General features: G+C 35.1%; 1 pseudogene across 1 annotated transcript; it reads left to right on the top strand.

The window, feature by feature from the left end:
* Nucleotides 1–5,739: 5,739 nt before the first annotated feature.
* Nucleotides 5,740–9,096, top strand: LOC149175576 (bidirectional sugar transporter SWEET17-like; annotated as a pseudogene). The gene is made up of 6 exons (XR_016258016.1): nucleotides 5,740–5,894; nucleotides 6,078–6,114; nucleotides 6,209–6,419; nucleotides 7,619–7,780; nucleotides 7,945–8,064; nucleotides 8,446–9,096. The product of XR_016258016.1 is annotated as a bidirectional sugar transporter SWEET17-like (transcript).
* The last annotated feature ends 8,254 nt before the right edge of the window (nucleotides 9,097–17,350 follow it).

Below are 17,350 nucleotides of genomic sequence, written 5' to 3'. Positions count from 1 at the left end.
AATGTTTGCATCAACTACTGCTATCAGAGATCTTCTCCAGATTTGGGTGAAATTATTCATTATGTCATTGTACTTTGTATCTCTGCTAAACAATTGATTTATAATACAAGAGGAATTTGGTTGGGTTTTTTCCTTGTGGGTGTTTCTAGTATAATTTTAATACTAGCATAAGTTCATTTAGGTTTACTAGATTGATCTAAGTTTACCATAGTTTATTAGTTTTATATTTACTAAGTTGACCTAGGTTTACTATGTTTACCTAGGTTTACTTGATTGATCATGGTTGACCTATGTTTACTAGGTTTACTAGGTTTATTAGGTTTACTATGTTGACCCAAGTTCAATAGGTTGATCACGACTACTAGATTTACTAGGTTGACCATGGTTGACCTATATTTTTGAGGTTCACTTAGGTTTACTAGGTGTAGAAATTTCACCTATAGAACAAACCGATATATGCAATGTCCTAAAGCATAATACTTGTTCTACTTCTACAAAACATTAAGCGGAAGCATAATCGAATTCATGAGCAACATCAAGTAGAAACATGCATAATTGATCAAGAGAATTAATCACACATAACACAAGATATATCGAGGGGAAAGCACCAACATAAAACCCCAACCATGTATTATCAATCAAGTGGAAATCCTCTTCATAATACAAAAAGAATTAGCTCTCAAGCTATTCAGTTCTCAATGAACTATGAAGATATGAAGATATGTCTCATGAACCAACCAAGCCCTGTATATAAAGGCTTTACCTATGGTCCAATCCCTATTTCCTTGCGCAGTTTGCTTAGGAAATAATAGCAAAAGCATATGTAATTAATTCCAAACATACCAAGTTAACTAATGGTCCAACTACGTAATCCTTGAGGACACTAGTTCCTCAACAATGCAAAAACTACTTACTAAAAATAATCAAGCATCTGATAGTACATTGTCCCACATCTGATCTCAACTGGGTCTCTGACAGAACTGACATGCAACAGTTATCCATGAGTGAATTCTCAGTTATCTAAAATAATAGTTGTCACATGCATGCAAGCATTAACAAACTATATTTTATTATTTTAACAACTTGTTAAAATAATCTAACCAGACTTGACTAGTTAGAACTAAGTCAACTGATTCTCTCATTATAGAACTCATACTTATTCCCTCAATCAGTGGAGGAAATTAAGGATAAATTCCTCAATCAGTGGGACAACTCATGTGCATGCTCACAAAGACTTCAAATTCGAATTTCCTTAACTAATTAACTCAACTGAATTAATTAATTAATATTTCCAACTACTGTTAAGACCAAAATTAATTTTACTTCCTATAGATAGACTAGGGACTACTATAAATAGGAAGGGACCCAGAAATGCTATTTTTATAACTTTCTATTTCTAGCAGTTTCACCTCTCACCCAATGTGGCCAATGACCTCACTAGCCAAACTACTATTTTTAGACATGCTATTTTTAGCAGGTCTATTTTTAGCACATTCTAAATTTAGCATTTCTTGTTGCACACTTTTCAACACTCCCTCTCAACAAGAAAGGCTTCCTCTCGAACTCGATCCTATAACTTTGGAATGTTCTGCATGCAACACATCTACCTGGTCCACTTGCTCCAAAAACACTTGGAACAAAAACACTCCCAATTGACCACCCTGTTGGGCTAGGAACATACTCTGATGCTGAAGCTCTACCAGCTGCTAACAAGTGCTCCCTCTCTGACATCTGTGCTACTGCAACATCTCCATGCATCTTGCACCATTGCACACCTCTCTGTGCCACCTAACACTGTGCAAAACACTTGTGCCTCTCGCATTGCTACAGCCTGCTATCTATGCACTGTCCTGGGATTCCCTGCACTGTCGCTCTCTCTGCTGATCCATCCGCATCTGTCTCTACCCAATCAGTCAGTTCCTACTACTCCACATCAGGGCTCCTGTAGCAAGGTCTCATCCAAGAGGTTGGGTACCTCAAGGATCCTGCCCCTCCTCCTTGGGATGATCACTCTATATCGCCCCACCTCCTACCTGGAGGTATGGCTGCATGTGATCCCTCAGCCCACCTGGGTTGAAGTTTCCCCCTACTGGAGGTCTTTGCATGAGTGGATGTCTCTACTCGATCTCCACTTAGCTTCCCCTATTGTTGCTGCTCCACAACCTCCTGAAGCTGCTGCACCAATCGTGGCTCCTCCACAATCGTCTGAGACTTCTTCTGGCTCTGCATGTTGAGAGGTAATATACCCTCCCTCTCAACCACCAAGTCTCCATCAGTTTCCTTGCTGCTCAAGGCTTTGCATGCATCTTGAACCTTAAGAGCATACATGTTCTTGACCCGTGAACCAATTTGCTTCACCTATCTAGTGATGATGTGTCTAAGGAAAACCTTTCACTTACTAAGGACTACATCATAGCCTCTATCTTCTAGCATCGCGATCGACACCAAGTTTCTCTTCAGTCCTGGTACATACTTGACATTGGTCAAGGTAAGGCGAGGTCCATGCTCCCTCTAAAAAATAACCATGCCTACACCTGAGACACTATACTTCTCATCATTACCCATCGCTACGAGTATCTGGAGATATTTCTCCTCCAAAGTACTGAACAAACTCTTGTAACCGGTCATGTGGAAAGAAGCTCCACTGTCAAGAAACCAACCACTTCCCACCATGGATGAAACCATGCATGCGAAGAGTGTGAAATCCAACTCAAACTGTGAAGCAAGTGCCTCACCTTCAGATCCTTCCCCGGATCCCTTCTTGGATTTCCTCCATGGACAATTTGCAGCATAATGGCCCACCTCATGACAACGAAAGCATCGCACTTTCGATTTGTCAACCTTCTTCCCATCATTGGAAGAACTAGATTCGGAAAGAGAAACCTTCTCCTTCCCCTTCTTCACCTTACTTGCTAAGGCACAGTTCTCCTCATCATGCATGGATGAAGAACTATCTCTGGTGCTCTGTATAATCTCCTCTTGCATCAAATCCGACCATAGTCGTTCCCAATCTGACAGTTTCTCCCTTCCATTCATCGAGTCCTGGTAGCTATGCTAGTTCTTTGGAAGGCCAAGGAGTGCTAGACTCACCATATCCTCATCTGATGTCACGACCCCTACACTTGCAAGCTCATCCCTGCATGTGATGAGCTTGGTCAGATCCATAGAGATCGTCTCATCCCTTTCACACTTGATCTTTAAAAGTTTGTCCTTAAGTGCTAGCTTCCTCTGATCACTGCTATTCTGACATAAATCTTTCAATGTTTTCCACATTGCATGTGGAGTCTCCTTCCCATGGAGGCTCGAGACAATGTGATCTCACACTCCCTCTAAGAGAATTCTCCTAGCTCTAGCCACACACTTCCTCCATTCCACCTACTCAGTCTTGTCAGTAGGCTTAGGGATTTCTTGATCAATGAAATCCTTAAGGCCATTATCTTCCAAAACTACCTCCATGTGATCCTTCCAAGCTATATAGTTTGAGCTGCCATCAAGGCCATTTTCAAGCCTCAAACCATAGAATGCCATTGATGAAATAGATGTGATAAGAACTTGAGATCTATATCAAGAATAAGAAACTTCGAATTCCTCCTGCTAGTATGTTGTTCTTGCTTGATCACCTGTGCTCCAATACCATGTAGAAATTTCACCTGTAGAACAAACCAATATATGCAATGTTCTAAAGCATAATACTTGTTCTACTTCTACAAAACATTAAGCGAAAGCATAATCGAATTCATGAGCAACATCAAGTAGAAACATGCATAATTGATCAAGAGAATTAATCACACATAACACAAGATATATCCAGGGGAAAGCACCGGCATAAAACCCAAACCATGTATTATCAATCAAGTGGAAATCCTCTTCACAATACAAAAAGAATTAGCTCTCAAGCTATTCAGTTCTCAATGAACTATGAAGATATGAAGATATGTCTCATGAACCAACCAAGCCCTGTATTTAAAGGCTTTACCTATGGTCCAATCCCTATTTCCTTGCGCATTTTGCTTAGGAAATAATAGCAAAAGCATATGCAATTAATTCCAAACATACCAAGTTAACCAATAGTCCAACTATGCAATCCTTGAGGACACTAGTTCCTCAACAATGCAAAAACTACTTACTAGAAATAGTCAAGCATCTGATAGTACACTGTCCCACATTTGATCTCAATTGGGTCTCTGACAAAACTGACATGCAACAGTTATCCATGAGTGAATTCTCAATTATCTAAAATAATAGTTGTCACATGCATGCAAGCATTAACAAACTATATTTTATTATTTTAACAACTTGTTAAAATAATCTAACTGGACTTGACTAGTTAGAACTAAGTCAACTGATTCTCTCATTATAGAACTCATACTTATTCCCTCAATCAGTGGAGGAAATTAAGGATAAATTCCTTAATCAGTGGGACAACTCATGTGCATGCTCACAAAGACTTCAAATTCGAATTTCCTTAACTAATTAACTCAACTGAATTGATTAATTAATATTTCCAACTGTTGTTAAGACCAAAATTAATTTTACTTCCTATAGATAGACTAGGGACTCCTATAAATAGGAAGGGACCCATAAATGCTATTTTTAGAACTTTCTATTTTTAGCAGTTTCACCTCTCACCCGCACTGGCCAAACTACTATTTTTAGACATGCTATTTTTAGCTGATCTATTTTTAATACATTCTAAATTTAGCATTTCTTGTTGCACACTTTTCAACACTAGGTTCCTTCACTTACATTTATTAGCTTTATTTGGTTGACCAAGGTTTACTTAGGTTCCTTACCTACATTTACTAGGTTTATTTGGTTGACCTAGGTTTAATATGATTATTAGGCTTACCTACATTGACTAGGATTACTAGCTTACTAGGTTTACTAAACTTAGTAGGTTGACCTAGGTTTACCATGCTTACTAGGTAAACCATAGTCACCCATATTCTATTATAGCTAGCTATACTTTGCCAAGCATATTTAGCCATAGTCAAACACAATCAACCATGGTTTATGGATCCTCCTTATGTATGTGCGTTGCGTTATCAACTTGGACAACCACATTAATAAATGTGGTTGATATAAGTAAATCCGTGCTATTTTCCACCTTTTATATTCCAATAAGAATATGAAAAGTTGTGCAACCATATTTATTAATGTGATTGTGATAGTGATATATATCCACCAGGAAGGGTGTCTAATGCCAACTAACACAACCAAATTAGTAAATGTGATTGATATATACAAATTGATCGCACTTTCCACATTTTATAAGTCAAAAACCTTATAAAAATAAAGCAATAAACTTATATCAACTATATTTATTAATATAATAATTATAAAAAATCATAAATTGTATCAATGTATTTATGTAAAGCATGATACGTATATTTTATATTATTAAAAAACATATATTTTATTTTAAATATTTCTAAAAAATAGATTGTAATATAATTAATTTCCAACTTTAATCATAGAAAAATTGAAAAGTAAAATTTATATATTCTTCGGTTTTAAAGTAAAACCGACCTTTCAAATTGGATCATTATCGCACTCTGTGAGACATCGGAATGGACGACTCCTAGCAGCTCCGGATAGATGCACCAAGCGCGACTTTTTGAGTTGAAAAAAACTGTTCTGTCCAGCTCATGCACCGACAGTACGTACTATCACATTTTACGTGGCCCTCGATCTATCGCAGCAATGGTTTCATTGGACTATTCCTGCAGGGCCTTTTGCTTATTTTAGTGCTTCAGACGGCAGACCTATGCCTTATCATTTATCCAAAGGAATAGGTTAATGTAGGATCGTCCACGAGAGGAGCAAAAAATATTCCCTTGGTTCTCAGCATATACTGGAGATGGCGGATGTGAGCTTCATACTAGGTGTTGTAGGTCAGTATATACTTCCAATCACAGTTGCATTTAACGCAGCAATGGTGATTCAAGTTGTTTGTTCATCTGAATATAAATATTTTGAGATCTATAAATACTTGCAACATTTCATGTGGGTTTTTGAGAAATTAAACTGCGATGTGATATTTCTGATTTAATTGGAAATTGGGCAAAATGGTGCAGGAAATGTGATATCGCTCCTCGTTTTCATCTCGCCGATGTAAGCTCTAAAATGTTTGGAATAGTGAAATACATTTAGTTTTTAAGCGTCTCTTCAATTTTGCGTGTATGATTAATTATGTTTTGAATGACAGGCAGACATTTTGGCGAATAGCCAAGAATAAGTCCACACAGAACTTCAAATCTCTCCCTTATATTTGCACACTGTTGAGCACTTTGCTGTGGACATATTATGGATTAATCAAGCCGGGGGGACTGTTGATTGCTACAGTTAATGGGGCAGGCGCTGTTTTAGAGACCGTTTATGTAATTCTGTTTATAGTTTACGCCCATAAAGAACTTAAGGTAAGTCTGCAAGTTATTTGTTCGTATACATGCATATTATTTAGGGAAAAACCCACAGGAAAAGCTTCCAAAAGTCTCTTTAAAGACAACTCCATTATTTAGAGTTTTGGGAGTTTTATCAGAGTAGAAATGAATCAGTGTTTTTTAAAAAAATTTTTTTTTTTATTACTCAAAATAAATTAAAAATTTTAAATTTTAACAATAATATACCTTAAAACTGTTTTTGCTTGGCTAAGAGCTCGTTTTTCTGGGCCTTAAGAAAATAGGTTAACGGCTCAAGACCCAGAGGCTTCTGGCAAGAGTAAGCCTGATGATTGTCCTCACTACTGATTTGATAACTGAGTTAACATAGGTTTTCCCACTAGTGAAAAAAAATCTCAAACAATTTAACAAATTTTATAACTTTTTTTTTTTTCAAAAAGAAAAAGCTTCATGATTTATATTAAGAGTATATAAAAGTCCAGATACAAGCCAAGGCATGAGGCCTTGATTAAATTTTAATTTTTTAAATTCTAAATTTTAACATCGTATGAGTGTACTGTTAAGTACTGTTAAAATGAATGAGTGCAGTGTTAAGGCACTTTCACTATTTCAAATTTGTTTTAGATGTTTTTTTAGCATATTTATTTGTCAAAATTGCCATTAATACTATAAAAATTTCTTGGAATCTTAGCTCTGTAAACTCTGAGTCTGTGCACTGCTAAGGCATTTTCACTAATTCAAATTTGTTTTAGATGTTTTTTTTGTGTATTTATTTGTCAAAATTGCCTTTAATACTATAAAAAATTCTTAGAATCATAGCTCTGTAAGCTTTGGGTCTTACTAAAGTTTCAGTACACTCAATCTATTTATGCATTTAAAAACAAATTTTAAACAACATAAAAACAATATTTAACCAAAAATTGTAAATTTTGAGCCTTACTAAAGTTTTTCCAATAAACTCAATCCATTTATGCATTCAAAGACAAATTTTAAACAACATCAAAATAATATTTAACAACAAATTATTTAACTAAATTTAGAAGACAAACTCATACTGTATTCCCTTTGTCAAGGGCGAACACAAATATTGATGTCACTTACAGTCTGAAATTCTGATACCACTATGTTGGTTTAATATCAATCTAATGTTAAAAGATGATATTGTCCGTGGACAGGTTCTATAAGTCATTGTGTATCTAATTGTTACTGTTATGCAGATCAAGACTCTTGTGCTGGTGCTGCTGGTGGATGTAGGATTCTTTGCTGCTGTGGTTTTGGTGACTTTTCTGGCACTGAATCATCATATTAGGCTAACTGTCATAGGAGTGTTATGCGTCTTCTTAACGTTAGGCATGTATGGTTCACCGTTAGCAATTATGGTAAGTTTATTTTTCCAGATTTTCCACACTTAGGCTCAGAGAAAATCTTTTAAAAATCTGATTTTGGCCGAGACTTTGGTGTAGGGCCCTTATATTGGCGATAACTCAAGCAAAATCAGTGCAGGTTTGAATTTTATAAATTTAATATATATGGGTGGTAACAGAAAAGCGTCATAGTAACGAAGAGCGTGGAATTCATGCCATTTTTCTTGTCATTCTTTCTGTTTCTCAACGGAGGTATCTGGGCAGTCTGGGCAGTACTGAAAGGAGACGTGTATGTTGGGGTTAGTGCTTCAAAATTTTTATTTTAGATTAAGTAGAAAAAATATATAGGAGTGTTTGAAGATTTCTGTGGAGGGTATCATGAGACTGTTTACTGTTAAGAATTAATTTCACAGTTGTCATTTATGAGTGGTTTTTTCAGTATATAACAAGATTATTTCACAGTTACCATTTATGAATTGAAATTTCAATCTATAACAAAATTCATCATCAAAACAATACCTACATAACAAAGTGGAGGTATTATCTTCATGATGAGTCTTGTTATAGACTCTAAACGTCGACTCAAAATAACAACAGTTGAAATTAGTTCCTAACACTAAACAGTCTCAAAACATATATGACTTTATTGATTCGAACAGATATACTTCTGCAATTTACAGATCCCAAATGGAATCGGCTTCGGCCTTGGAGCTGCACAGCTCGTCGTATACATGATTTATAGGAAGGGAAAACCCAAGCGAGAAGGAATTAGAGAAAAAGATGGAAAGAGCAAGAGCTTTAAACTTGGGGGGGATATGGAGATGGGTGGTGGAGATGGAGATGAAAGTGAAGTTACTTCCAAGGCCCATCCCAATAGTCTGGCGAGAGGATTGAGTCTTCCTCAGGCTAATATACAGGGTCTCAGGAAGCTTGTAAAAGCCCTTTCAATAGACTCCGGAAAGTTGCAGTTAGATGCAGGCCAACTGCAGGATCATGTTTCTCTAGTACCCCACGATGAAGGCGAAAATCCAGAAGAACAGTAAAAATACTGTAACTGGCAAAGCAAGCGCTGAATCTTGTTCCGCACCAAGTTTCGGTGACGAGAAATGTCAGGCACCGAAAAAGTATGGATAAACATCCTTTGCAAATGCTATCCATACGAGTAAATATCCGAATTATTGTCTGATGTATAGCTAGTTTGCCATACCCTGTCTTTAGTGTTTATGTCCGAAAATTGTTATGATGCGACAGAGATAATTGAGTTTTTTTTATTGGATACTATCTTGTTAAAAGTAAGTACAGATTAAATTAAAAGTCATTTAATTAGTTTATGTGGTTTTATTTTTTCGCTCCCAATAAGCTTGGGATTTCATTATTTTTTTTTTATAAAACTGCATTTTTCAGCTGTGGCAAGTATTTCCTGTTAATCATGTTCACATGGAGCATTCTAAAATTAGAATATGAACATTCCAAAATTTAACAATGTTCAGTATATGGCACTGTTTTGTTTCAACTTCATCTCATGTAGTATATGAAAGAAAAAAATCATTTATTCATTTTAAAATATGTATATTCTTTCCTTTCCTTGTTGGAAGGATGACTTTTTCCTCGTTAGAAGAATGCCTTTTAGAAGCACGACTATGGTTTTTAGAAATAAAGTAAATAGAATTATTAAAAAGCTTTATTTATAAATGGTAGTGTGTTTTGTTGGAATTTGATTAATATTTTTTCAAAAAATTAGAATGTTAGTGTTTGAATCATTTTTTTATGGTGGAAATAGAATTAACACCATCGCAAACTCTTGAGACACCCAAAATCTTTAAATTTGAGAACTACAACTTAAATTTTCAAAAACATTTATTATATTTTATCATAATCTTACCAGAATTCTCATTTTTTTGCAAACTAATTTGTAAGTTTTTTAAACTACACTTTATCAAAATTATTAAATTAAAAATAAAATAAAGCAGGACAATGGAAAGTACCAATATACTCTTCCTTTTCATCTCTGGATAAAGACTCCCATTACTTAGTTCATAAGGTAATCATATCAAACACATAGAATATAAAAGATGAAACACAAACGCAGGCCCGACAATAAAGCAGGAGCGTGGACTTCTCACCCTGTCATTTCATTCCTTTTAAAAAGCAGTTTTAAACTTAGGCATACACGTTTCCTTGAATTTTGCAATCTTGACTTCAAACTTGATTCTATACATTTTACAATACCTTTTACAATACCCTTTGCATTCTTAACTTTGTTGCTTGGGACAACTTGGTAGAACTATTGGGTAACCTTTGCATTCCTAACTTCGTTGCTTGAGAATACTTGGTAGAACTATTGGGTACGAACTAGGTAGAATTATATAAAAATTCAAAATAATTTGTTTAAGTTATATGGTGTAATTAAGCATGTAGTATAATTTTCTAATATAAATTATTTTTATTTAGTAAAGAGTATTAATATATGCTATTCTAATTTAAAAAAAAATAACATAAGGATAAAGTGTTAAAAAAAAAATAAAATTCAAATAATCTTAAATTTTAAAATTTAATTAAATCATATAATTTAAAGTAATGATTTTCTTTTAATATAATTTCATTTAATACTAATAATAATTAGTTGGTTTATAATAATTAATAACAATAATATTAATAATAATAATGGTCAGAACTAGTATATTAACTATTAATTAATAACAAAATATCTATATATCAAATAATAAATATTGAACTAATATCCAAAAATCAAGGCACAATTATTGAAATGGGAATTGGTAAGTACTCTTCATACACACGACATTCTTTGGGGAGTTGGATTTTTCTATAGCTATTGGTTCTTTGTTACTACCTAGTGAGAAATTTGGGTCAGGTGGAAGACTAAGATGTGTCTCAATTTGTTGTAGTTGGTGATCCATACCCTTCACTGTGCGCTGAAGCTCGTCAATCATCAACAAAATTTCATCCTAGGCTACATTTTGATCCACCAATATACATACCAACAACATCTTGAGGTGCAATATATATTAATGGTGTAGCATATTGGTTCAGTATCCCTTTGGTGTGATTGACATCTAAGACCCACTCATTAATTTCAATGGCTATTTCCATGTCCATGAGCCATCCTATCTCTACTATAATTCCCTTTTAGTTGCATTTATTTCCTCATAAACCATCAGTGGCATGTTGGACTTGTAGTGTTTGGATGAGATCTAGGCCCTTTTCTAGGATCAAGAGCTCTCAATCTATCTATAGTAGGTAATGTCATGATTTGTTTGACCTCTTTTGCTTGGCAAGTTGACTAATACAACAAAATCCTTGACACAGTGCTATGTAAAATACAAGCTATTAACAATCACAAAAGGTAGAAAAAAGGCTAGAATTGAGCACCATTTAAAGGGAAACATTATAAAGGAGTCAACATGTGTACCATATGAAAATATGTGCGCCAAAACCTATATCCAATCCACCATGTGTAATGTAAGCAGGATCTCATGGCCTTTAGATGCCATAACTAGCCATATTTTATAATTCCATAGCCTTATTAGACCTCTATATCATACATAATTCCAATGGTATTTGAGTTCGTCCTTCATCAACTCTTGTTATGAGTAAAAAATATGAAATTTGATTCCTCTATTAACTTCAATTCAATTTCCTATAAAACATCATTCTCCACATTAACTATGGACATGATAATACATTGTAAGGCCATTAAAACCCACTTACCATTGTTGCCATTAAGGCTTATCAAATGGTGTGCCTTCATTATTATAGGAATGATGTGTCAGATGGCTATTAAAGATGTAGGGGTGTCTGGTCATGGTCGCCATTGAATGTCTTTGGTGGGTAGTGGCCATAAACCCCCCTCCCACCCGGCTCGTCTATGTGTACCAGTTAGGTCCCTATACTACTAGTGTAGCCCCTTATTATTGTTAGTGACCCCCTTATTATATCGTTGTGCCCATGTAGTCCCCATATTGTTATTATTGTACCCCTTAGAAGCCCACTATTTTTATTGTTGTGCCTTAGAATATTATTATTATGTCCGCTTTGATTATATTGTGACCCCTTAGACTCCTATATATAGAAAGGAGGTCTTGTCATTTATATCAACAAAAAATTATTCATTTGTGTAATGTAAGGGAGGTTTCCCCCTCAAAGAGGTTGATTTTGAAGTCGTTGATCTATATTTTCTTCTATTTTGTGAGCTAGTTGCATAACATTTGGTATCAGAGCTTTGGGTTCTAGGGTTTCGCTGCTCCAACAAGTCATTGTGGAATTTTCGCTATAACGTTTTTTATACGAAGTTTCAGAAGCTAAATTAAAACCCATTTGAGACGAAATCTTAATGAACCTCAGGTCCAAATTTTTGATCGTTTCTCATTATATTTGCGGAGATATGATCCAAGGAAGTTAGGGTGTTTGCAAGCTCCCGAATTACATCCCAAACAGGTGACCTTGGGAAAACCATCATGACTTTCTCTTTGAGCACCGGATTGAAATTTCGTCAGAAGTTACATAAAGAGAATAGACCGTAGTTTGTTGTGTATCCTTTTCAAGTCTGAAGGTCGAAACAGTGGCATGTGGAAGGTTGTACAAGTTTGCTCTACTAAACTAGTCTATAATTAGGTCATCGTGGGAGATTTGGCATAAATCTTTCTTGAAGAATCCAATATTGATCAGACTAGTGGGGTTAGAAAGATGACTCAAAGGGATACTACAAGACGAAATGTAAGACTTTAAAGATCACAAATTACAGAGATATAACAGATTCAATATTGAGCTCCTACAAAGTGAAAAAAAGTGTGTAGTTTTTTTTTTTTTTTTAATTTGCATAAGTTTGGTTTGAGAAATTAGTTTGAAGTGATTCAAAGGGAATAGTGAAGCATAATTATCATTAAGTGATGCCCCATAGAAATAAAATGGAAACACCTATTAAGAAACCTAAAAGATCTACCATGACGCATGAAGAAGAGGAATAAATGCAACATGGTATATCAAAATTATGAGACCAAGTGCATCAAATTCCACTGTCACAGAAAGTAACAAAAACTAAGATGGATGGTTTAAAGAAATGCATGGAAGCTAAGATGGATGATGTGGAAGCTAATATGGAAGCTAAGATGGATAGTTTAGAAGAAAAACCGAAAGAAAACATTGAATATTTGAAGAAATACATGGAAGGTTTGAAAGGAGGTTTGGCAAAGTTGCTACACAAAATGTTTCTTAGTGGTGAAAAGGTAGTAGAGGAAACTCATGATGAGAACAAAAGTAATGTTAATCATAATTTCACAGAATCTAACGTTCGATTAAAGACTCACCATGTTCCAAAGATCGATATGAGGAAGTTTGATGGCAAGGATCCCGTAACATGGATACTACAGATGGAGCAATATGTCGATCTCCATAATGTGGAAAACACACAAAAGGTACGCATTGCAACTTTATATTTGGATCCCAATTAGTTTGTATGGTATCGATCACTTTTCTCTCATAAACAAATTTTGAGTTGGTGAATTTTTATGGAGGAAATGATAGTGCATTATGGGGATACAAAAAACAACCCCTTCTTTAGCCAATTGATAAATTTCAAACAAAGGGTTCAATGGTGAAGCACATTGAGGAATTCCACAAATTGAATATAAGGGTAAAATATATTCAAGAGGAGCATAGGATTGATGTTTTCATAGGGACTTTAAAGGATAAATCCAATATGAGGTTTGTCTTTGGGAACTTGATTCATTGGAGAAGGCATTCAGGTTGGCAAGAAAAATTGAAAGCAAAGTTATGGCAACAAGGAAGCCTACCACTCACAACTCTAAAGATGTAAGTGTTGATGCCCCTAGCATTCCACAACTGACAAGGTTGACACCACAACAATTGGAAAAAAAGAAGAGCAAAAGGGCTTTGTTACACCTGCGATAGAAAATACAGTAAAGTTCATAAGTGCACTAAGAAGAAATTATTTTACATAGATTTTGAACAGGAGGAAGAAAAGGAACAAGAAACATCAAAAGAAGAGGATATACACTAGGAACCGAACCTAGAGAAAAAAGAAATGAATATGGCCATATCTTGTAATGCATTAGCATGAATTACCACTCCTCAAACCCTCAAGATAGAAGGAAATATCAAGAAGAAAAAGGTAATAGTGTTGATTTATTTGGGTAGTACCCATAATTTTATTCATTGTAAGATAGCCAAGGAATGGAATTTCTTCCCATAGCTAGCACTAGAGTGTCAAGTGATGGTTGCAAATGGAGGAACCATAAATTTCTCTGGAAAGTGTCATAATATAAAGCTATCCATGGGATAACATGTATTGATTATCTCAATGCTTTCCATTCTAATGGGTGGTGTTGATGTTGTTCTAGAAGTCCAATGGATAGAATCTTTCGGTACAATAGCTTTTAATTTTCAAGAACGTTTCTTGATTTTTTTTTGGGAAGGTAAGGAATTTGAATTAAGGGGTATCATAGGAAAACCAGGAAAGATAATAAGCTATAACAACATGGCAAAGCTTCTAAAGAAAGAACAACGGGGTGTAATTGCACAATTATGTTCACTAGAGGTTCCCACATGGAAATCATCTATTTCTCTAGATCTCCAAAAAGTTTTGGACAATCATTCCAAGATATTTGACACTCCTAAAGGCCTCCCACCTATTCATGATCATTATCATGCTATTAATTTAATTCCAAGAAATGTTCCTCCAAACATAAAGCCTTACAAATATCCATATGCCCAAAAGAGTGAAATTGAACATATGGTTGCAGAAATGCTAGAGGCTAGTATAATTCAACCTAGTCAAAGTTCTTTCTCTGCTCTAGTAGTATTGGTGCACAAGAAGGATGGATCATGGTGCATGTGTCCAGATTATAGGGAGCTCAACAAGTTCACTATTAAAGATAAATTTCATATTCCTGTCATTGATGAATTATTGGATGAATTACATGGATCAATTTACTTCACCAAGTTGGATATTTTTTCAAGATATCATCAAACCAGAATGAAGATTGAAGGCATTATGAAAACAACATTTAGAACTCATGAGGGTCATTATGATTTTTTGGTGATGCCTTTTGGCCTTACCAATGCGCCTTCTACATTTCAAGGTTTGATGAATTCCATTTTTCAAACCCTTCCTTAGAAAATTTGTGTTCGTATTTTTTGATGATATAATAATCTGTAGTAAGTCTTGGAAGGATCATGTTCACCATTTTGACAAGGTGCTAAAACTATTGAAGGAGAAATAATTATATGCAAAAGCCTCCAAATGTTTCTTTGAAGTACAAGAGGTGAAATATCTGGGACATATATTATCTCATGAAGGTGTTAATGTAGACCCTAGAAAAATTAAAGCCATTAAGGTATGGAAAATCCCCACATCCATAAAGCATCTCCTAGGATTTCTTGGGTTGAGAGGGTATTATTGTAAGTTTGTTAATAATTATGGGACAATAGAAACACATCTAACAACATTACTTAAGAAAGATGCATTTTCTTGGACTCCAGAAACAACGAAGGCCTTTGAACATCTTAAAGAGGCAATGTGCCAAGCACTGGTCTTAGCTATGCCAGATTTCACAAAAGCCTTTATTATGGAATGTGATGCCTCAGGAAATGGAATTGGTGTTGTTTTAATGCAAGAAGGAAGATCCATTGCTTTCGAAAGTAATCCAATCAAAGGAAAGTATTTACAAAAATCTATGCATGAGAAGGAAATGTTGGCAATACTACATGCACTTAAGAAATGGTGACCTTGCGTAATGGGAGGACACTTCAAGGTGAAAATAGATCATGATAGTCTTAAATAGTTTTTAAAACAAAGATTATCTTCAAAAGAGAAACAAAAATGGGTCACAAATATGTTGGGTTATGACTTTGAAACCATCTACAAAAAAGGGAAGCACAATGTTGTTGCAGATGCACTCTCAAGAAAGGATGAGGATGTGGAAGCATTGTTTTGTGCCATTTCTATTATCCAACCACATTGGATAAATGAATTAACGGATGAATGGAAGAATCATGAAGAAACGTGGGAATGCATTCAAAAGTTGTAGCAATATCCTAGAACATTTGATACATTTAGATAGAAAATGATTTGTTATGGTACAAAGATCGCTTATACCTCTGTAAGAATTCCCAACTCAAACAAAAGATTCTTCTAGAATTGCACACCTCTCCATTAGGAGGGCACTCAGGATTTTTAAAAGCTTACCACAGGGTTAAGAAGAAATGTTTTTTGGATGGCGTTAAGTATGAATTCCAAAGTTTGTGGAAGAATGTTTGGTTTGCAAACAAAATAAAGTTGAGGCAATTAAAACCCCGGGTCTTTTACAAACTTTATTGATTCCAAGTCAACGTTAGGAGGAGGTTTCAATGGATTTTATCACTGGTTTACCCACGTCCGAAGGAAAGAATTTCATCATGGTGGTAGTTTATAGAATTACCAAGTATGTGTTGAAAATAGCAACAAGAAATGATAAAAATAAAATCTAGAAATTCTAGTTTAATTTGTCATTGACTTAAACTAAGAATTAAAATTGAATTCTTTTCTCATAGAAACTTGTATTAGTTAACTAAGTTAAGTTGACTTAGCTAACATAGGAATTTCTAGTTGAAAGTATTTCTGAAGTCATGTATATGTTCTCCCTATATTTTAGGGGTCTAAGATGAGTTAAGTATGAGTTGTAATTAGATAACTTAGTTTACTGAGTTAAGTTAAGTTAAGTGAAATTAGTTCCAAATTATTTGAGGAACTAATACTAAGTTAACAGTTAGTTGGTGCACTAATGCATTAACTAGTGCTACTCCAGTTAACTGAAGATTCCCTCATCCGAAACTCATGCATGCCAATTTTGAGAAAGACCTAGTTGAGACTAGAGTGCAGGGACAATGTACTATTTGATTTAGACTTTTCTGAGTTGCACTAATAGTGCATGAAATTAGGAACTAATCCTTGAAGGGATTGCGCAGTTTTGAGTGCACTAAATTCCATTTAAGATGGTTTATTCAACCATAGGAGTTGCACAAGGAAATAGGGACTTGGAGAGTTGGAAAATTGGCTAAGTGTTGGCCAAGAGGTTGCTTGTGAGTTGGAGATTGATTTTAAAGAGTGTTGGGATTGTTCTCGTGTGAACAAACATTATATTATCATCCTGGATTTCTGATTAATTCAATACAAATAGTGGGGTTTTGAGATGTGGCTTTCCCCGGAAATTTATTGTGTTATGTTCCATTGATGTTCTTCCTCTTGTCGATTATTGTTTTGCTCGATCTTTCTGTGCTTTCCATGTAAAGAGTAGAAGTAGATTCTTGTCTCTTATTTTAGTAGATTACATGCGCTTGTGAACCTACAGGATATTCTACATGGTATGGGAGCTGAGAACAATCTACTAGAGTATATTTTGAAGTTTTGATTTCAGGGTTACAAGTGAAATTGGAATTTTCAATACATACTTTAGGAGTGACAGATGGCATTCTACGGTTTGCAGCTCGAGTATGCCTTGGATGGCATCTCAAACTATATAGCCTGGAAGGACAGGATGGAGGCTATGTTGGAGGATAATGGCTTGAATG

This window comes from Pinus tabuliformis, chromosome 4_1, assembly GCF_031772625.1.
Source record: "Pinus tabuliformis cultivar Carrire ecotype Pingquan chromosome 4_1, CPIR1, whole genome shotgun sequence".
In the NCBI taxonomy this organism is placed as follows: domain Eukaryota; kingdom Viridiplantae; phylum Streptophyta; class Pinopsida; order Pinales; family Pinaceae; genus Pinus; species Pinus tabuliformis.
This window is presented reverse-complemented; position numbering and strand designations above follow the sequence as displayed.